General features: G+C 46.5%; 1 long non-coding RNA gene across 1 annotated transcript in view; it reads right to left on the reverse strand.

Moving 5' to 3' along the window:
• The window catches only part of LOC116860262, an 80,248-nt gene that overhangs the window by 55,239 nt on the left and 1,841 nt on the right, over positions 1 to 23,168 (reverse strand). Inside the window, exon 2 of the long non-coding RNA XR_004381297.1 lies at positions 3,952 to 4,084. This is a non-coding gene — a long non-coding RNA (uncharacterized LOC116860262). The remainder of the gene's footprint in view (positions 1 to 3,951; positions 4,085 to 23,168) is intronic.

Raw genomic sequence — 23,168 nt, forward strand, 5'->3', positions numbered from 1 at the left:
CCTCTGCCCCTCCCCCTGCTCATGTTCTCTCTCCCCCCCCAACTTTCTCAAATAAATAAATAAATAAAATCTTCTAAAAAAGAAAGAAAGAAATGGGCAGAAGATATGCACAGCCATTTCTCTGAAGAAGACATCCAAATGGCCAACAGACACATGAAAAAATGCTCAACATCACCCAACATCAGGGGAATACAAATCAAAATCACAATGAGGAGCCGCCTCACACTGGTCAGAATGGCTAAAATTAACAAGTCAGGAAACGACAGATGTTGGCGAGGATGTGGAGAAAGGGGAACCCTCTTACACTGCTGGTGGGAATGCAATCTGGTACAACCACTCGGGAAAACAGTACAGAGGTCCCTCAAAAAATTAAAAATAGGGCTACTTATGACCCAACAATTGCACTATAAGGTATTTATCCAAAGGATACAAAAATAGTGATTTGAAGGGACACCTGCACCCCAATGTTTATAGCAGCAATGCCCACAATAGCCAAACTATAGAAAGAGCCCAGATGTCCATTGACAGATGAATGCATAAAGAAGATGTCATACACACACACCCACACATATACACAAAATGGAATTTTACTCAATCATCAGAAAGAATGAACTCTTGCCACTTGCAACAATGTGGATGGAACTAGAGGATATTAGGCTAAGCAAGATAAGCCAGTCAGAGAAAGACAAATACCATGTGATTTCACTCAAATGTGGATTTTAAGAAACAAAACAGATGAACATAGGGGAAGGGAAGGAAAAATAAAATAAGATGAAGTCAGAGAAGGGAGTAAGCCATAAAAGACTCTTAATTCTAGGAAACAAGCTGAGGGTTGCTGGAGGGGAGGGGAACTAGGGTCACTGGGTGCTAGGCATTAAGGAGGGCACGTGATGGGTGTTATAGGAGACTGATGAATCACTGAACTCTACCTCTGACACTAATAATATACGGTATGTTAAAATGAATTTAAATTTTAAAAAACAGATAAATAATTAATCAATTAAAAAATAAAGTGTTGTGCAGGGGCGCCTAGGTGGCGCAGGTGGCTAAGCGTCCAACTCTTGCTTTTGGCTTAGGTCGTGATCTCAGGGCTGTGAGATCGAGCCCCTTGTCAGGCTCTGTGCTCAGCAAGGAGCCTGCTTAAGACTCTCTCTCCCTCTCTCCTGCCCCCCCTAAATAAATAAACTTTTAGAAAATAATTGAAAACATAAAGGGTTGCAGAAATGCCCTCAGAAAAGTGACATATGAGCCCTGGGAATAAGAAATAAGAGACAAAACAATAGGGTCAACAGTAGCTAGGCTCCTGCAGGTGGGAGAGGGCAGGTGGAGGGAGCAGGGCAGGTGACTTAGAAGGCCACCTGACAGGAGCTGGGACCTCAAATAAGAGGAAACAACCAACCTGGCAAAGAGAGAACAGAAATGAGTATTCTGACCTCACTATCCTCCCCTCTCCCTTGTGGCCCGGGCCAACTGGATGCAAGAAAGTAAGAGAGAATGGATCCAGCCATCTGTGTCAGCCTCCAGGGTCCAGCAGGGTAGAGGGGACATCCCTGTCATTCAGACAAACAACAAAGGCATTTGGGGTGGGAGTTAAACTACCCATAGCTCTGTATTAACACGACCCTACTATTCCATTGTCTTCATCAAAATAACTTTACTAGTACTCCAGAAGATTCTTGCCCAGGAAGACAAAAGTTGAAAGGTGCGGGGTTGGGGGGAGGGGGGTCTGGGTGGCTCAGTTTTTAAGCATCTGCCTTTGCCTCGGGTCCTGACCCCAGGGTCCTGGAATAGAGCCGCACATTGGGCTCTCTGCTCAGCAGGAAGCCTGCTTCTCCCTCTCCCACTCCCCATACTTGTGTTCCCTCTCTCCCTGTGTCTCCCTCTGTCAAATAAATAAAATCTTTAAAGGGGAGAGGGGGTGCTGGGTGGCTCAGTTGTTAGGCGTCTGCCTTCAGTTCAGGTCATGATCCCAGGGTCCTGGGATCGAGCCCCTCATCAGGCTCCCTGTTCAGCAGGAAGCCTGCTTCTCTCTTCCCACTCCCCCTGCTGTTTTCCGTCTCTCTGTCAAATGAATAAATAAAATCTTTTTTAGGAAAGGGAAGTTGTGAAGGACTTCACTGTTCATCCCAGGAACTTCCTAGGAAGCATCAAAAGACATCTTTATACCCCCAAGGCTCTTTGAACCCCTTGGCTGGAAATCCATGCTTTGCTGTATCCACCAACCCAACGATTTATTACATCGTGATCCCTACTCCTCCTAACCAAACCCATCACATCCCCCTTGAAACAACCGTCTTAAACCAGGCTTTGAAGTCTCAGTAAATACCCCAACTCTGTCCTCCCTGGGAGAGACACAGAGGCCTTGCAGAGCGGTGATCCCCCCTGCCACAGTGATCACGGAGCTCAGTCCCACGGTCTCACCGCACTATTGGGTGATGTAGAGGAGACCCCATTCAACAGCAGGAAAAGCTATTTGGAGGCAACTGTATGTGAGCCTGAATTATTCAGGAAGATTTCCTTCCTGCTCTAGTTCCGTGGGATGATGGCAGAAATACTCTTTTCCTTTTGCCTATGTGGTACAAAATCAAGAGTTTGGGGGCTGGCAGGAATTCAGGACATGATCTAATCCCTTCCTTCCTTTATGGATGAGGTCGTGGGGAGGCACAGAAGCGGTCAGCCAGGACACGGTCTGAATCCAAGTCCTGTGGCTCTAGGCCAGCGGCCCTGCACATGCAACTTCTCTCCCCAGCCCAGTCACTTTGAACAATCAATTCCTGCATGCTGGGCTCTGTGGCTTGGGACATGCACTCAGGGGCCAGGTCACAGTTTCAGATATCTGCCCCTTTGCCACCTGCCCCTGGGAAGCAGATCCTGAGCTCCACATTCCTTCCTCAAGAAAGCAATGAAAGGGCAGAAAGCCGAGACCAGTCTGAGAATTCCCAGCTTCCCCTCTGGTTGCTCAACCATTGCAAACAACACAGAAGCCTATAGGTGACAACCGGACCATGGAGCAGAGGTCTTTCTGGACAGGTGCTGGAGGAGAGACGATGAGAACGAAACAGGTCCCCATGCCACAGAGCAGCAGAGAGCCCCACACCTCCTAGGACCACAGGGACGAGATGGAGGGACTGCTCAGGAGTGAGCTGGGGGACCATTCCCTAGACCAAATGGCCGGGCATACATAGGTCTTGGCACCATTACGACCCCAAAACTTAAAAAAAAAAAAAAAAGTGGGAAGTTGTTACTATCGATAGAGGAGCAGACAGTCAGAGCTGATAAGGCTTTCTCCCCAGAACTGGGTCAAGAGGACAGCGTCTCTTCCCTCTCAGCCTAGACTGATCAAACTCCTGACCAAACTCCTGGCCACTCTAGAGGGTGACTTATTACCCTGGGGTTGTAAGGAACCCTTCCACAAAGAGCAGTCCGGAGCAAAAATGATGCAGGAATGATGGATGCCCTTGTTGCATTTAAAATAAGCCCTGATCTCCCCAGCAAATGGAGGGGGTTAAGCGGGGGGGGGGGGGGGTCTTTGGGGGGGGGGGGGCAGGGAGCACATGCAGCCTCACTGCCTCCACCTCCAACCCCAGCAGCTGGTTGACCCTGGTCTGACTCCACAGGTGTTCCCTTCCCCCTGCTGGCTGCCCTCCAGATCTCAGACTCCAGACTTTCAAAGGGGGGAAGGAAGGAAGGAAGGAAGGAAGGAAGGAAGGAAGGAAGGAAAAAAGGGGAGGGAAAGAAGGGATCTAAGAGAATGGAGTTGGGAACGGTGGGGAAGGAAAAACCCAAGAAGAGAAAACACAATGAATAACTAATTATGAACTTGTGGCACCTGTGTCCTCAGGGCTGTGGGTCGACTTTTGCCTGGCTGGGCCTCTCACAGGGGCTCAGGAGGGCAGCGTGCATGATCCCCTCAAATTTAGAGCTCCAAATGAAATGCTGAGAGGCACAGACCTGTGTTTTGAAGACAACGCTCCACCTTCAACTTGAAGGGTGTCGCCATCTTGAACGACTGCAGCCGTGACACCCTTCAGCTGGTACCATTCACAACTTCACTGAGGACTGTGGCCAGTGTTAGTGGCCTAATCTGCGGAAGACAAACATTTAAAATAAATCACAAATTTTATAGTGCTGTTTGAGTTCTACTCTGTTTTTTTAACTGACAGAGGACCTTTAAAAACAGAGGTGACCCAAGTCTACCGTAATCCCTGAGCAGCCCTGATGCCACCTCCCTAGTCTCAGACCCTGGAGGACACCCACAAGAACAAGGAAGGCCCCACCAAATGCTTGGGAAGGAAGTCATGGCACCATAACTGCTCAAGAAAAAATTGTTCTGGCACTTGTTAAAATAGTAAGGAAGATTTTATTTAAGGCTGTCGTAATAGGTATCAAGACTGTTATAAGAGAGGGGAGAGATGGGACTCAGCTCCAAACCCAATAAGAACAGGTGGGGTATATAGTCAAGGAGCAGGTTGGAGGGTGGGCATTTCTAGGAGGAAACCTCAAGGCCAAGGGGTTCTTGCTTAACCCACTTCATAAGATCCTTGCTGAAGGCAACCTGGGTTATCAAACATCAAGCGTGGGGGGATTCTCTCCAAACTGATCTGGCAGGGTTCCTGCTACTGTAACTGGGCTATGCAGGCCCAGCAAGGACAGGGCGAAGGTCGAGGCCTGGTCAAGAAGAGTTCTCAGAGAACCTGACTCAAATATGATCATGGAGAGCCTTTGTCCTTCACAGCCATTTTGACCCAGGGGGTCCTGCAGCTACTGTGACACTCCAAGAACTGGTTTTCCTTCATGAGAGACGATAAAGAAATGAGAAAGGAGACAATCTGGATCCCAACTCAGGGAATATTTTGAGTCCTGGCAAAATTTGTGGTGGCCCACCCAAGAGGCCGGCCCTGACTCCTTCTTCCCATGAGCTTGCCTCTCAAGGGAGGAGACAAAATGCCAAAGACTTGCCTTCCCAGCCTTCCTTGTAGCTGGAAGCACCTTTATGATCCAGTTCTGGCCACCAAAAGAGAAGGACAATTCTCCCAAGTAGCTTTTGGGAAATGTCTTCCCATCTGGATGCGGAGTGGGAAGATACCATGCCAGTTACTAAGGCAGTCACTCCCCACCATGAGGTGGCAAGCCTGAGGACAGGGAGCGTGGTGACGATGGAACGAGGGGAGCTGGGCCCTTGGTGACATTGCTGAGCTGTTCCACCAAACCCTGAACTGTCTGCACCCAGACTCCTTAATGAGGTAAGATAATTAGGTGGCTTTCTGAAGCAAGCTCTTCTTTTGTAGGTGTTCTACAACTCACAGTCCCAAACTTTTCTAATACCCCCACCCCTGCAAAGCTGGAATCTGTAAAGGATACAGAGACATCTAAGCCTTGGACATTATGCTCAATGTCCTTCAAAATTAAACAACTTAGAATATAAACAAGTTTTAGACTAAAAGTAACAGCAACTCCACTCATGGGAGTTTTTCCTCAGAACATCCAAAGATATCTACTTAATTATAACACATGATAGAGAAAATACAGACATACCCTAAATGTTCCACAATAAGAGTTGACATTACAGCCTGCCAATATATATTGAGAAGTCATTAAAGATGACACTGCACTTAAGAAAGGAATTCTCTAGGCAATAATCAGAAAAAAAACAAACAGGTGATTATCTTGATATTACATAAATTCCATCTTGTGCAGAAAAACATCTCCAAGTCTAGGTTATGTGTAAAGCTGTCAGCAGTGATTATCACTATATGGTGGAATTATTATTGATTTTAATTTTCTTTACACTTTTCTGTACCTTTTGTATTTGGTGCAATGAACACATCTCTCTTTTACAACAGTTCCACTAAGAATGTTTCAAAATGCAACCGATTGGGAAGACTAGATATCTAACAGAGCACAGTGGAGAGCTTTTAAACATCTAACAAGTATTTGCAGAACAGTATAGTATGAGGGGGTAGGGTGGAGAGTACCAAAAATAGATCCACAGTCCCACACACAGTCGTGGCTTCAAAGACCAAGTGCCTACTTGGGGGAACTAAGACATATGCAGGTGAAATGACCCCATCCACTTCTGCGAGCTGTAGAATATGTGTCACATAGCCCATCCTCCCCAATGACATGATATATATCGAAGTGAAACTAAATTGTGTTTGCCTTTTACAAAAAAACTCTACACAAAGATTTTTGTATTATATCTAGTATGGACAAAATGTAATTCAGGCATTGAGTAAAGCTTCTAGGAAATGCTTTCAGGCCTTTTACATTTTGGGGTTTTTAAAAGATTTTTATTTATTTATTTGTTCGTTTATTTATTTATTTATTTATTTGACAGAGAGGGAGCATGCGCAAGCACAAGCAGTGGGGAGCAGCAGGTAGAGGAAGAGGGAGAAGCAGGCTCACTGCTGCGCAGACAGCCTGATATGAGACACGATCCCATGACCCCAGGATCATGACCTGAGCCGAAGGCAGACACTTAACTGACTGAGCCACCTAGGCGCCCCAGGCATTTTAAGTTTTGCCTAAGAATTATTTGCAAAGTCTTTATTTAACGCTCTGTCTGAACCTAATTCACAACAAAGCCTCTTGTATTTCTTCGAGGCATAAATATGTCAGAGAATCTCTCAATTTCTAGAATACTTCCAAATCATAGTGTTATCCCCTTAAACTCTGTGACGCTCTGATCATCACTTACTCAGTGCAACTCTGATCCTCCCTCAGCAACATAGCTTACTTCCTGAGTTTGACCCTCTTTGCCAGTTTCCCAGTAGATTCTAGCTAAATAGGTAGCCTTCTAGATTGGAACAGCATTGAAGCAATCAAGATTACATTTAACATTTGAGTACGGAAGAAGTTGGTGAAAGCTGGCAGAACACATTATCCCAAAATATGCCACGATGGTGTAAGGACTATTTTGAGCTAAAGACACCTGAAGAAGAGCAGATGCAAAAAAGTCATTCTGACCTCCCCTTTTCCGGGAACCAGAAGTTCAGACTCTCATGTGAAAGCTGCCCTCCCTAGCCCCAGGAGAAAAGAAACATTATCATCCCCAGAGACAGGGAATGGAGGCAGAAAGAAATCTGTACAAACAGATCTCTTTAAAGTAACTTATCTTCCTCTAGTTTCCCTGTGTGTTTTAGTTACTTTTCCATAATTACTACTCTCTGATCAAGCTAGTTTATAAGCACTTGGTCCAATCTGCCCTTTGGATCTTCATTTTCCTCTGGGGGCTTCCATATCCATGCAAAACTCTGTATGTTTCTCTCCTGTTAATCTTTTTTACATCAATTTAATTGTCAGGAGCAGCCAGAAACCCTAAAAAGGTAGAGGTAAAGTTATGCCTCCCCGATTACGTTCTACGTTTATTTACTAAAACTGTCAGTTGGGTTCACTGAGCCACCCAAGATCCAGATAGTATTGATTCATCCCTCTCTTGGGGTCACCTCTGGCTCTGGGAAGACTAGATATCTAACAGAGCACAGTGGAGAGCTTTTAAACATCTAACAAGTATTTGCAGAACAGTATAGTATGAGGGGGTAGGGTGGAGAGTACCAAAAATAGATCCACAGTCCCACACACAGATAGACTGCTTCTGCTGAATTCTTTGACTTTACGGATCATCCTGCCATCCTGTCCCTGGGGCCATTGCTCCACATACCCAGTCCAGGCATTGGCCTCAGACCATTTCCCCCATGCACACAGGGGCGGGCGTGTGTGTGTGTGTGTGTGTGTGTGCGCGCGCGCACACATGGACACACCTGTGTGGGAAATGTTCTGCTAAAAATCAAGGCACGGCCCTCTCACCTCTTTCCTCCCACCCCCAAACGTGGGAACTAGGTTCTCCGTTGGTCGCTCTGGCACCCTTTGGCCAGTACCTTTGGCATCGCAACTTCTTTTTTATTCATTCACTCAACAAATATTTATTGAAGACCTACTGTGTGCCAGGCACTGCGCTAGGGAAGAAAACCAGTCATGATCCCTAACTTGAGAGCTCACAGTCTCTGGTCGAAGACAAACCTTATTCAAAGAATGACCCCATCAAGTATAGTTCCTCTAAGTGCTTTTTCCTAACTTGGTATTTTGAAATACTTCAGCCTCACAAAGTAATACCATAGAATATTCCTGTGTATCCTTTGCCCAGCTTCCTTCAGTAAAAACATCCTATATAATCATGGTAGAATGATCAAAACCAAGAAATTTACACAGATACAATACCATTACCTAAGCTATGGCACTTACTGGATTTCTCTAAGTGCTGTTTATGACATTAATTCTTCAATCATTGTAACAATCATAGGAAGTAAATACTATCATTGCTCATTTTATAGAGGCAGAAACTGAGATTCAGAACAGTTAACTTAGCTTGCTGAAGATTCCAGCGTGGAAGTGGCCAAGTGAGGAACAGAAACATGGGCAGCCCAGCTCTAAGGAACCTGCTCCTCCCACTGAACTATATACTACTGGCTCTCAACATGACCCTGGCCAGCCAAAGCAGCTGTCCTTGCTCAAACCTGAAGAAACTTACTCTCATCGCACTACAATAAATTACGCTAAAGAGCCAGAAGAAGTTGTAATCCTTGGATGCCGTCTTTAGAGCCCAAACATTTGCTTCCAACATCAAAGTTGGCTTCGATAGGCTTCCCGAAGGAAATACTATTGCAACCACTATGGACAAAACAATGTTCTTTAGGCTAACAAAGGCTGACTTGCAAACATTTCCCTCCTGTGGAAAATAACTTCAGTTGATACATTTTGACTCTCAGAAGGAAGTTGCTTTGTAAGAAACTGCAAGAAATGCAGATGTAGGTCAGACACTGCCAAAACAAAGGCTTCAGAAAACACTGGCTTCCTCTCAACATCAAACCATTTCCAAGAGTCTCTCTCCCAACGTAGCTCAATCCCGAATGAGACATCCTTCACGAGTCCGCCTGCACCAGAATCATTTGAGATTAACTTGGGTTTGCTCTTCTCCGTAGCTGCCCTTCCTCTGCTTTCTAGCAGATAGCCAGGCCCTTTGGAACTGCTTGCCTTCTGGATTTTGGAAAGCGGAATGCACAAGAGCTTGTAGTCAATGTCTCCTTCACTATTTGGGGGGGTTGGTGAGGCATGGTGGAGGGAGGAAGAAGTAAGGGAATGCAGTGAAGAGCGGTGTGCTACATCAAAAGGGGAGCGAGGATAGCAAAGGGCAGAAGAGAACCCCCCAGCCTGCAATGTGGAGTCATGCACCTCTTTCTGGCAAGATCTGAAGCAAATGGTGGCTGTCAGGTACACCTTGGTGGGCTGAGTCCTGGGCACCAAAACTTCAAGTCTTCTCAAGGGTCCCTGGCCCCAGGGGAGCCTGGGTGCCTCAGTCATTAAGCGTCTGCTTTCAGCTCAAGTCACAATCCCAGGGTCCTGGGATCAAGCCCCACACCGGGCTTCCTGCTCAGCGGGAAGCCTGCTTCTCCCACTCTCCCTGCTTGTGTTCCCTCTCTCCCTGTGTCTCTCTCTGTCAAAATAAATACAAATCTTTTAAAAAAAGAAAAAAAAAAAAAGAGTCCCTGGCCCTAAATGTGGCATAGGGGCAACAGTCTAAAGGGAACATGGAACCAAGACACAGGGGTCTCAGAGTGGCCAGTGGGATCAACACTGGCAGAGTATTTCAGATGAGGCTTTAATGCTTAAGGTGTTAAGATATTTCTATAACCTGGAGGAGGCAGAGTGCTATGGGGAACAACCAATAACCACTGAAACTTAACTTCCCACCAATTCAACAGGTGAGAGAAACCCACGTTGATTTAAAGAATACAGAGAAATGTAATAGTCCTGAAAATCTGAGTTTGCCGACTAGCACTCACACCAACTATCCATCCACCCATTTGTTCATCTGACAAAGAGTTACCAAGCTTCCACACAGGTCTCGAACACAAAGATGAGACCAGAGGACATGGTGGTTCCTGAGACTTCCAGTGCTCACACACTCAGAGATGTCCATCCTAAACCAAGGAGAGGCCATTACAGGGTCACTAATGGCAGGAGAAGGTGCCAGCATGAGTTAAGGTATCATAAATGACCCATACCACACTGGTACTCTTGCACTGTGAAGTTATGCATAATGTATCAAGTTTCAAAATTATCTATGGATTTATTCCAATGGAAGAATCACAGATGAAGTCAATGATCTTCCTAGAATTATGGTCATCTTACTGTTTTAATAGCAAAACCCGACAAACAGCAAAAAATAGTTTAGTTAAATATATTACAATATATCCACTCTTTGGAACACTATACAGACATTAAGAATGGTGTTATGGGGACGCCTAGGTGGCTCAGTAGTTAAGCATCTGCCTTTGGCTCAGGTCATGGTCCCAGGATCCTGGAATCAAGCCCCACATCTAGCACTCCTCTCGGCAGGGAGCCTGCTTCTCCCTCTCCCTCTGTCTGCTGCTCCCACTGCTTATGCTCACTCTCTGTCAAATAAATAATTAGAAAATCTTTTTTTTTTTTTAAGATTTCATCTATCCATTTGACAGAGAGAGATCACAAGTAGGCAGAGAGGCAGGCAGAGAGAGAGGGGGAAGCAGGCTCCCTGCTGAGTGGAGAGCCCAATGTGGGGCTCTGTCCCAGGACCCTGAGATCATAACCTGAGCCGAAGGCAGAGGCTTTAACCCACTGAGCCACCCAGGCGCCCCTAATTAGAAAATCTTAAAAAAAAAAAAAAGAATGATGTTATGGGTGCTACTTTTTAAAAAGATTTATTTATTTATTCATTTGAGAGAGAGAGCGTGCACCAGCGGGAGGGGGAGAGAGAGACGGAAAGGGAGAAAGAATCTGAAGCAGACGCCATACTAAGTGGAGAGCCCCATGTGGGGTTCGTTCCCAAGACCCTGAGATCACAACCTGAGCTGAAACCAAGAGTCACATGCTCAGCTCACTGGGCCCCCCAACAGCCCTATAAGTGCTACTTTTCTAATTAAAAATAAAATACTGACAAGTACTTCAGAAGAATATTTGATAACATGGAAAGACACGAGCAATGTATTACTTAAAAATGAGCAAATATGCTCAGATTTTTGTAATAATGACATAAATATAAATATATATATATATATATATTTGAGGAAATATCACATTTCCGTAATAATGACATAAATATACATATAGTTTAGCAAATATGATCACGTTTTTGTAACAATGACATAAACATGTATATGTCTAAACATGTGCTGCATGTACAGGATACAGGAACCGTGGGAGGATATACAACAAAATATTAAAAGTGGTTATTTCTGCCAGGATTGCATTCTGATTTTCATGGGCCTTAAGCACTTTTGCTTTCATGGCCCCTTCTGCAACAAAAGAATGTTAAATATTATATTTCATAGTGGCATTGGTATAATGATAATACGGTCCAGGCTGGATTCATTGTTCTATGTTCATTATTATTATATTCACTTTTTTCTTCTCATGTTAAGAGAAATTAAAATGAGGGCACCTGGGTGGCTCAGTCAGTTAAGCGTCTGCCTCAGGCTCAGGTCATGATCCCAGGGTCTTGGGATCGAGTCCCACATCGGGCAACCTGTTCAGCGAGGAGCCTACTTCTCCCTTTCCTTCTGCCTCTCTCCCTGCTTGTGTGTATTCTCCCTAAAAAAAAAAAAAAAAAAAGAGGAGAGAGAAATTAAAATGAAAATATTCGTGGGAGCCAGGCTCTGTGCCTCCAGGGGCCAACCAATGACTTGGCCCTCATTTCTGAGTAATGGGATTACTGGATTTTTATTTCCTTTTGGCTCATCTGCATTCTCTAAATTTTCCATACCCTAAGATTTATTCTACTACTGTAATGAAAAACCATTGAACAAGAGATGGGTAAACATAAAAAAAAAAAAAAGTCCATTTTATGCAATGCTTACACATAATACTGAGAGTAAAGGCAGCTCCTGGGGGCAACCTGCTCCAAGGGCATTAAAACCTCCCCAACCAGACCACCCGATACAGCCTGGCATTCGTGGCCCTGCTGATCCAGCCCATCCAATGATTTCCTGCGAGAACCAACCAAAGAGACAAAACCTCTAGTTTTCAGAACAAAGTCGCTCTCTGGCTTACCAAAGAGAACGGGTTCATGCCTTGTTCTTTACACCCAGGGAGGAAATGATCAACCCACACTGGCTTTATTTCTCCAGGGGCACAGATGGTTGGCCGTGGTCCAGCTACGCTCTCTGGCCTGGTCCGGGAAACCTTTAGACAAGGACAGCAGACTTGGTAAATAGGCAACTAGCCTTCTACAGCCTCATCTGTGGCCCAGGACATCATAAACCCGTGCTCTTTGCCAAACTGTGAAGTTTGCCCAAATTTAATAGGTTTGATTTTATAAAGTCAGCCTTTCGAGTATGGATTTTTAATTTATACATTCGTTTATTTATTCATGTGTTTAATAAATATTGATTAGGCATCCACTCTTTGCCAGGGACTATTCTAGGAGCAGGCGACACAGTGGTGAGCAAGACAGACACAGTCCCTGTTCTCATGCTGCTGGAAGGAGAGATTCTGAACAAGGTGCAGAGTGGCTTGAAAAGGGAGAAGCCATGGGTGTGTCGAGAATGTGTGGCCAGGGGGCGGCACCAGTCTAAGGAGCTGGGGATCCAGGCTTCCCAAGGAAAGAAAAGGTAAACCCAGACCTGGAAGGTAAGTAGGAGTGGACAGAACAGAGAAAGGGGAGGGTCTGGAGGAGGAACAGTGTGCAGAATAATGCCCAGAATCTACGTTTAGAGTCTAGGAGTCCTAAGGAACTGAAGACATCCAAAAGGGTTGATGAGTATGGCAGAAGGCTGGGGTAGAGTGGCAGGCAGGGGCCAGACGTGAAGGACCATCTTATTTAAATAGGTTTGGGAGCTGGGACTACATCCTTACTCCAATGGGAAGCCATCTCAGAGCCTTAAGCAAAGGAGGGCTTTGGTGCTGTATGGAGAATGGATTGCCTAAAACTCCCGCAGTGGCCCTTGGGTCACGGGTGACGGGTGTTGTATAGCATGAACCCAGCTGTTAGACTTACTCCAGCCTACTTGAAACGACTGAAAGAAACAAAGAAACAGAGATGTACACCGCACCTCTGTGCTTCCCACTGTCCCCATCCCAGCCTTCAGAATCATACAAACAAGGAAAACTTAAAATAAAGGGGGGCCATAGGAGGAACACCTCACTGTCCTATGTACTAGAGCTTTGTAATAGTTGATTCTTCCCGCATACATCTTCCAGCATTTGCTTCTTCTAGATTATCTTTATTACTGTGCTTAGCTATTTGAATTTCCATATGAATTTTATTTTGTTAAGATTTTATTAACTGGGACACCTGGGTGGCTCAGTGGGTTAAAGCCTCTGCCTTCGGCTCAGGTCATGATCTCAGAGTCTTGGGATCAAGCCCCTCGTCAGGCTCTCTGCTCAACAGGGAGCCTTCTTCTCTGCCTGACTCTCTGCCTACTTGTGATCTCTGTCTGTCAAATAAATAAAATCTTTAAAAGAAAAAAGAAAACAAAAAAAAAAGAAAGAAAGAAAATGAAGTCATATAGATGGCAAATACTTCTTCCATCCAAGAATTATTAAATTTAAACTGATTCCATTCAAAAGTTAGACAGGAAAGACTTTATTTAAGATTATTGCAAGATGCCCGAGCCTGCTTCGCTTCCTCTCTCTCTGCCTGCCTCTCTGCCTACTTGTGATCTCTGTCTGTCAAACGAATAAATAGAATCTTTTAAAAAAAAATTTATTTACTTATTTGACAGACAGAGATCACAAGCAGGCAGAGAGGCAGGTGAGCGGGGGCAGACTCCCCGCTGAGCAGAGAGCCCAACTTGGGGCTCCATCCCAGCATCCTGAGATCATGGCCTGAGCAGAAGGCAGAGGCTTAATCCACTGAGCCACCCAGGCACCCCTCCATTTGAATTTTGGAATCAGCTTGTCAATTTCCACAAAACATAACCTGCTAGTATTTTTATTGGGTTTACACTTAATCAAAAAAGTGACTTGGAGAGAATCGACATCTTTGCAGTACTGAGTTTTCCGATCTATGAACATGGTCTAGCCCTCCCTGCATTTAGGTTTCTTCAATTTCTTTCAATAATGATGTGTTCTTTCCAGGGAAGAGGTCATGCACACACTCCATTAAATCTAGCCATGGATATGCAATGTCTTTAGGTGATTATATGGGTAAATACTAAAAAGAGTAATTGGGGCACCTAGGTGGCTCAGTGGGTTAAGCCTCTGCCTTCAGCTCAGGTCATGGTCTCAGGGTCCTGGGATCGAGCCCCACATCGGGCTCTGCTCAGCAGGGAGCCTGCTTTCCCCTCTCTCTCTGCCTGCCTCTCTGCTTACTTGTGATATCTCCGTCAAATAAATAAATAACATATTTTTTAAAAATAAAATAAAAAGATTAATTAAAGGAAATAATGTCTAATACTTTGCAAAATGTAAAACATTATATAAACTTGAGATATTCTTTCTCACCGACATTACTGAACACATCCTTTTGGAAAGCCAATCTACACACCCCCTTAAGGCATTTTTCCCAGTGTCTATTGATTAGCCAAGAGGCTGAGGCTATCCAGCCCGAACGGCCAAAAAAACAGTGACATCAGAGGCCAAGAGGAGAGTTACTGACCTGGAATAAACTCTAAGAAAACAAAACAAAACAACAACAACAAAAACGAGTTCTCAATCTGAATTTTAATTTTATCCAAGAGCCACCAGATGGCCTGGGGGTGGAGGGTCAGTTTTTCGAAAAAGCCCATCGTTCAATCAAAACCCAGGGACTGGATACCCTCCATACCAGATCTCACTCAATCTCTGAGCTCCTGACACTGTTGCCGAAAATTAGCCTAGACCATTCCTCAATGGGAGCTGAGGTGCTGTATCCCCTCTTCAAAGAAATTCTCATCTGCAGAACAGACAAAGGCCAAGCCTGGCCTCTTCCTGGGACCTGGCAATGCTGATACTCTCACTCTTAGTGCCTGAGTCTGAACTAGTGATTCACACCCCCTTCTCTGAGCCCAGCCTCAGAGGCTCCCTCCTCCACATGCCAAGCCCTGCCTGCCACCGACACAGGCCCATGGCTCACCTCTTTCCACCAGTCTAGAGGAGAAAATGGCCAGAATGAACCAGAAGGAAGCCTTCAGGACACAAACACTGTTTATAAAACCCACAAGAAAGAGAAAGACCTTGCTGTGATTTACCCCCACATCATTCCACTCCAGTCTCTTGGATCCCCCCTTGATCAAGGTAGCAATGATCGGTATTCATTGAATCAGCAAACATTTATTGAGCACCAACCATGGGCCAGGCACTGTTTTAAACTCCAGAGACCCCGCGATGAATAGCACAGTGAAAGGTCCTGTCTTCTTGCAGCTTGCATCACTTGGGGGAGAGGTGTCTATGCCCTCAGGGATGGTGGGGAACAGCAGGCAACAGGACCGTCAGCTACAAATCGAAAGGATTTTAGAAGCCTGGAGGGTCCCCAAAAAGGGGACTTCAAGATAAGGATTTGAGAATAGCTTGCTTATTGAGGAAGTGATCCCAGGAAGCGTAGGTGAGCAAACGGGGAAGTGACAGCGAAGAAGGAAGCCCATAGTTTGTTAATGAGACACTTACCACTGTGGGCAGCTGAGGCTCGGTCCTGGAAGACCCTCATAGAGACTGTAGAGAATGTGCCTCAGAAGTACCCTGCCCCCCGAGGGGCAAGGAAGCTCAAGATTTACCCATCCACTCCCATCCTCATTAGCTGAGGGTCCCACCAGGGTTTTAAAGCCCTGGCTCCTCAGACAGAGACAAAAAGAGTCCATCAGCAGGCACGGAAGTATCTAGCGGCAACCTCTGAGATGAGGGACAGGGACGGAGAAGGCACAGGAGGCATGGGCTGTTCCCAGTCAACTTGTTCCCTGTGATAAGCCCAGAACCTGGTGGGGTTTCAGGGACATAGTAGGCAATAAATATTTGTTGAGTAATTAGATGTTTTATTATCTGGAGATGTCTTTAAGGCTAACCTGAAGTCAGCAGAAGAAAGGGCCCTGGGTGCAAACCTAGAAACAGTGGCCTCAAAGCATATTAAGCTGTGTTATCCTGGGCAAGTGTCTTCCCCTTCCTGATCGGTCTTCACGGTCATAAAGCAGAGACGGACACCTGCCTTGCCTGCTCTGCCAAACTGGGATGAGGCGCCAACCAGAGAAACTCTGCCAAAGTGCTTGGGAAAACCAGAATATGTTAGGACGATTTTTCTTGGGCACAGAGCCTGGAATAGGGAATGAGATCTGCAAAAGGAGATTCTGGTCCAGTAGATTCTGAGTCTGTTTCCTCACTTATGAAAGAGGCACTGTGATAACCAGGCCACAACACATCCCAGAGTGCCATTCGGGGGCTCCAGAGGCAAGATAATGGATGTGGTATGCTCCGTTCCCTTCCGAAACTACACTAAAATGACAGTAAAAGGATGAGGGTTTTTAAAAGGGGTGGGGGGAGGATCATAAACCCATGATGACAAAGCAACTGGAGAGGAAAGGATATCCACAAAATTTTGGAAGCAGAAGAGTAGATGGTCAATTAGCAAATGGCTTAGCTAGTAGGGAAAATGAAAGACTAAAATCACGCTGGGGAAATCCAAGAAGAAACGCAGCTTGCCCCAAACATGAGGCACCAACACTTTGGGAAGTGAGGGTGGAGGTGGGCAGAAACAGGAAGACTGGCTGAAAGGCTTTTTAAGAAGTTAGATCTCCAGATCCCCCGCTCAACTCTGGTGGAAACCCTGAGGGGTGAGTCTAACCGTTTGCGTGGCGAGGAGCCCCCTGGTTCTGAGACACACTCACGTTCGAGAAGCACTGCTTTAGGATACCCAGCAAACGCTATCAAGACATTGCTCTATTCCTGACTCTCCTGCAGCCCTGGACCCTGACCTCATGTGGTCTGTACCACAACTTGTCTGGGATGGATGAGAGCAGGTCAGGTCACCCTTCTCTCTCATCTCCAGGGACGCCTCAGAGCGTCCTGTCCCATCACTCCCTCCCTGTCACTCCCTGCAGCAAAAAGGGTTGGAACAAGGGTCCTTTGTGAACTAGAAAGAACATGGATGTCAAGGTATCTTTAAGAGTTTCATCTAGAGTCTGTTTGTACCTGCTGGTCTGACTTGGTGGCAGCTAACATGCTCAAGCTTCAAAATGAATGGTCCTAAAGGGACCATGACCCCCAAGAAATGGGAGGACACAGATAAAACGACCTCAGAACCCAGCCCCAAATATTGGGCTTATTTATTCTGTGCCTCCTGCAATAATGGAGTGTTATTTCATTGCTGGGAGATGCAAAATAACGAACCCATTGTGCGTTGATCTAGAGTCCATATGTCCCCCATTTGTCTTGCAGCCTGACTGGGCGCTTTGTCCCGTTCACAGGAAGCCCTCTGATAGCCAAGCACCATACAGACCCAGTAATTGCCCTTTGCTAGGGGAGGATCCACCAGCACTACCAGAAACACCGTCCTCCCTCCCACAGCCTTCACAGCCCTCACCACTGCCACGCCAACCACCACCAAGCATTCTGGGGCTGGCTGCTGCCCACGGTTCTCCTGGGAACTCATCCCACGGGCCCATAAAGCCCAGTAGGCTGCCAAATGAGGGAAGGACATTCTTAGGAGGCAGTAGCATATAGAGGTTAAGAGAGGCGACTCAGCAAGGCCTGGGTTCAAATCCTACCTCTGCCACTTTGCATAAGCATGAACTAGGGCATATTGCTTCCCCATCGTCTGGCTGGCTGCCATCTCCCCCAAGGAATGGGGATGGTAAGGAGCCCTTCCTCTTGGGGTGCTGTAAGAGCTAAATGAGTTAACCATTATAAAACCCTTAACACAGAGCCACACTCCAAATGAGTGCTGGAGGAGCGTAAGTGCTGGTGGTGATGGCTGATGGTGCAACAGATTCTCTAAGAGCCCCACCATGCACCCACCTCCGGAAAGGGAATAGGGGCCAGAAGATGAAAGTGAGGCATTCACTGCAAGCTGAACAAACAGAAGCCTGGAAGGACCTGGCTCCCAAGGACACCTGCAATCCATCCAAGGCCCCCTTGTGCACCGCGGTCCCATGGCAACCTGATGTGGCTGTTTGCTTTGTGTGCTGACACAAGCAAGCCATGGGGCTGGGGGGAAGAACAAAGTAGAAAACCCACGTGGCAACTCTTTGTCCAGTGGAAAAAATCATGAAGCCAATGAGTGTTTTCCTCCTGTCTTCAGTTGCCCAAATCCTTGTCTTACCTACAGGATTCTCATAGGCCCAGGTGGAAGACAATTTCTCTCTTACAACCTGTGATTCTGTGGTGGGAGTTACAACAGGGGACTTGTTACTGGTGTCTCCTTGGGAGAGGCCCTGGAAGCTGCTCAGCACCACCCCCCCCGGCACAGGGCACCCCCCACAACACAGGACCTTGCGACCCTAAGAGTCCACGGTGCCCACAGCCAAATGCTGTTGCCCAAATTAAAATGAAGCTCTCTCTTCTCTGCGTTCTGCAAACACCCTGTTTAAGCTTGTGTTGGGCCACTGGCCTGACTCCGCCAGGTATCTAGTTAGCAGGTGGCATCCCGGTACAGTGGGAAGGGCCCAGCTTCTGACCCCAGGCTCAGCCACCAGCTGGCTAAAACCCAGAAATAGTCATTTAGCTTCTCTGAGATCATTTCCTCGTTTGAAAAATGGAGAATTAGAATCCTTATTTGCAAGCTTAAGGGCAGGGTTTACATAGAATGCTGTGCAGAACCCGTGGTACATGGCAAGTTCCCACCAAGTTATCAGGAAACGTCTTGCTAGATACAACCCAGAAGGTCAAGTAATGTCCTGCATATGTCTGTATCTCAGGCTATACCATGCACGTAGCAGGTGCTCAGAAATTTTTGGACAAAAAGTGAAGTCTTTCCTGGAAGCCAAGGATTAAGAAAGGAACCCAGCCCATCTCAGGGACCTATACATGGCCCCACCACTTTAAATCACTTTTTTTAAAAAGATTTTATTTATTTGACAGACAGAGATCACAAGTAGGCAGAGAGGCAGGCAGAGAGAGAGGGGGAAGCAGGCTCCCTGCTGAGCAGAGAGCCCAATGTGGGGCTCAATCCCAAGACCCTGAGTTCATGACTTGAGCCGAAGGCAGAGGCTTTAACCCACTGAGTCACCCAGGCGCCCCTAAATCACTTTGATTTAGACTTCAGGATATACCATCGTCTCAGCCTCTGTGTCTCCCTGTCACCAAGTCTTAGGCCCTTCCATTGAGTGCAGAGGCTGACACTGGCCTTTTGGTTCTTTCTGGGACTGCCAGAGTCTTGGCCACTGCTTGGGAGCAACATCCGTGGCCCAGCCATTCCTTGTGGACCAACTCAATAATCCACCACCTGCCGAACACCTGCCCTAGGGCATGCAGAAGAAAGTCAAAGGAAATGCCAGTTTCCGAACGGGAAGGACACAAGTCTGGATGAGTGTAATCTGCCTGAAAAATGAGAAGGGTCACCCTCCCATCCTTCAGATTGGATGGAGACTTCCTAAACACACACCCAGTCCACACCCAGCTACCGACACAGCCTGGCCACACCTGGAAGCAAATGTGAAAATACAGTCTCTACCTCTTGCCACCCCAGAGCTTCCAGAAGTTCATCTACTACCCCTTCTGCTCTGCTAGTGAAGACATTAGGGAAGACATACTGGGCCACGAGAGAGACCTGTGTGATCCCTGCCTCTAACTGGCTGTAATTCAAAGTAAGTCCTATTAGCTCACTGCACCTCAGTTTCCCATCTGTAAATGAAACCCAGAAAGATCTCTAAGAGTCTTTTTGGCTGTGATATTCTATGCTCTTTCTATGGCCAGTCGTAGCTTGGCTCCCACAGAGACCTGCTGAATGCCACACAGACAAGCCCTGAGGCATTCCAAGGGCAGCCCTTCCTGTTCTCCAAGGCCTAGAGCTCCTATTACTATATAAGGTGGCCCGCAGAGAATGGCAGGGGAGACATATCTCCTCCACTGTTCAAGTCATTTGGAATGGACACAATGAGTCCTGTCCCTTCCCAGCACCCCCCTGAGGCTAGGCCAGGCAGCCCAGGAAGTATCAGGCAGGGACTCAGATTACAAAGATACATGGTGACACAGACATTCTGCAAGCCCACGGGGATCCAGGCTAGGAACAGACAATGCTTCCACCAAGCATATATCATAATTGCCAGGTGTCTAAGAGCTCACTGTTCCAGGTACAACACTGTTCTTAGCTGCTTCCTCCAAATCCCTTGGTAAAAGGAATCCAGACGCGACCATTACTTGAAAGGAGAACTCCACTCCCAGTCCCCTCCGGTTCTCTCACCGAACACAGTGCTTGGGTCACATCAGCTCCAGGGTGATCCCTGACACACGAAGGGCTGCAGGTCACCTCCACAGAGCTTTCTTCCTTCCGCGGATGGAGCACAATGCCTCTGTCTGCGGGCTGCCCTGCACTCTTGGCTACGGGGTAGGTGCTGGGTGGCGAAGGGGAAAGAGTAAGAAATCTGGAGTTGGGATCCCCGCTGTACCAGCTTGGACAAATTATGATCCTTATCCTCTTCGCATCTTAATTTGCTTCTCTATAAACTGGTGTCTGCGAAACTCACTTTGTAATACTTTGTCCTGAGGATGAAATGAAACTGAGTATGAAGGGCATGTTTTACACGAGGTACTCAGAACATGACGTCTTTTTATAAGGATTTTCCCACCTTGCTGATAAGGCAGGTCCAGGCACCAAACATGCAAACAGTTTGAGAAAGAAGTGATTTAAAACCAGAAGTCCCTTCAGCACTTTATTTAAAGGGAACTGGATTCTCTTTGAGTTAAGGAAGAGTTGGCTTGTTTTTCCCTAAGAATTTTGCATTTGATCAGATAAATGCCACATCCATGGAGAGTTCTGATGTTGTCATAAGGACCCAGAGGTCAGACACACACACACACGCGCGCGCGCACACACACACACACTCTCTCTCTCTCTCTCTCTCTCAGGTTTTCAGATTGTCTGAGGCAAATCACTTCCCTAGCCTGACCAGACAGTCATGGTTCCCCAGCCCAGCAACACATTCACATCACCTAGGGAGCTTTTCCACCCTGAGGGTCTGCCAGCCCCATCCCAAACCACTTTCAGCAGGGTCTCTGCTGGCTAAAGCCTGGATATCAGTACTTCTAAGAGCTCTCTGATGATTCTAACATGAGATCCACTGGACCAGGACCTCTCCAAAGCCCCTCTCGGCATCCTGGTGCTTACAACAGTGTATGATTCAAAGAAGACCCTTAGTATATGTTTGATGAATAAATTAATGAAGATTCTGACCCACGTTTTTTGTTTTGTTTTGTTTTACTATTTCCCTATTCACAATGTATGAAGTAAAAGAAGAAAAGAAACAGGTGAATTGCAAATGAGAATCCTGGAGCAGTGCTACCCAGTAGAAATTTCTGCATTGATGGAAATGTTCTATAATCTGTGCTGTCCAATCCAGTAGCTATAAGCCACATGTGGCTCCTGAGCACTTGAAATGTGGTTAGTGTGACTAACTGGATTTTTAATTTTATGTCATATGAATCAAACAGCCACGTGTCATTTCTGGCCACCTTACTGGACAGCGCAGACATAGAGTGTCTGCCTTTCACAAACATGCCTCTAGCTGTGCCCCTCCGTGCCCCTCTTTGACTAACAGGGTTGTGTTTTCATTTAGGGCAGTCCCCTGCTCCGACTACTGTGGTCTTTGCGGGGGCAGTTCATGAAGTTGTCCTGCCCTCTTCCAGCCAAGGGGTAGGTCCAGAACCTCAGCTCAGTCAACCAGACTCTCCTTTCCAGGAAATTGACTGTAGCTTTAGGGTTGCAAGAAAATGAGTTGGAGCAGATTAATACCAATGTTGATTCCCTAAGACACTGTGTATTGGTTTCCAGAACATTACTCCCCAGTGTGACAATAATAAGTGAGATACGATGTGACCTAGGCATCATTATCTTCATCATCCTCATCATCATCCAAGTTACATCATCAGTACCCAGCACCCCTGACATGCCGGGTCCTAAACTGGGTACTTAAGCTGCCTAGCTTCCCTGAGCATCATTTCTGCATCTGCAAAATGGAAATTAACTCATCCAAATTTCTTCGAGAGTTTTTGTAAAGGCAGCAAAAGAAATATTAGTCATAAGAGCTTAGAGCCAAATGAGTGTCCCAAGTGTCACCAGAGATGTTGTTTCCTAGATACAGGTATGGGGAAGCATGGGAGGTTTTGTTGCAGGACCCAGGATCTGGGCCCCAGTTCACAAGCTCTTTCCTTTCTCAGCTTTCTGCTAAAATGAAATTAAGACACGTCCCTCCCTAGTTTCATCATTTTCTCATCTATTTGCATGCCCCTCCCACCTTGCCTGACACCTGTCTCCTCCTCCTTCTACAAATATATCCCAGAAAACTCTCCAGGCTAGACCATGCTGGCCTTGTACCCAATTCATTTCTTCTTTCCCCAGCAACCCACTTAACTGGCAAGTTGCCCCAGGTGTGCCCTCCGCTAGCTTCCTGGTCTAAGCCTCTGGCAAAGCGCTTTACTAGAATCATGTTTAACCATCTCCTCCAGTGGTAGAGACCGTAAGCCTTTCCAAAGGCAAAGCTCACACTCCTCTTATTCACACCGAATCCCCAGGGCCTCCTACAGAGCCAGGCACCTAAAAAGGTGCCAATAACTACTTCCTGTTGAATGTTCGAATAAGGACTCCAAGTCATTGGAAATGACTCCTTGTCATTTCAGGAAGTGTCATTTCACAGAATTAATTAACTAATGCTGCATAACAAAATACCCCAAAACTTACTGGCTTAAAATAACAACGATCGCTTCTTATCCCTCATTTTCCATGGGAGAGAAATTCAGACAGGGCACGGCAAGGTGGGCTTATCTCTGCTCCTTGTCTGCGACCTCGTCTAGACAACTCAAAGGCTGGTGATGGAATAACCCCAGTTCACCACTTATCTGATGAGTGAGGCTGGCTGGGAGCTGAGAACCTTCCTGGAGAGCCTCCTGTCCTCTCTCCATGTGGCCTGGGCTTCCTCACGGCATGGTGGCTAGGCTCCAGGGCAGCTGTCCTGGGAAAGGAAGAGACAGAAAGACTGTCTCCTTTCCATGACTTCGGCTTAAGAGCTATGTAGCAT

Source organism: Lontra canadensis, unplaced genomic scaffold (assembly GCF_010015895.1).
Source record: "Lontra canadensis isolate GAN:19392208 unplaced genomic scaffold, GSC_riverotter_1.0 scaffold173, whole genome shotgun sequence".
In the NCBI taxonomy this organism is placed as follows: domain Eukaryota; kingdom Metazoa; phylum Chordata; class Mammalia; order Carnivora; family Mustelidae; genus Lontra; species Lontra canadensis.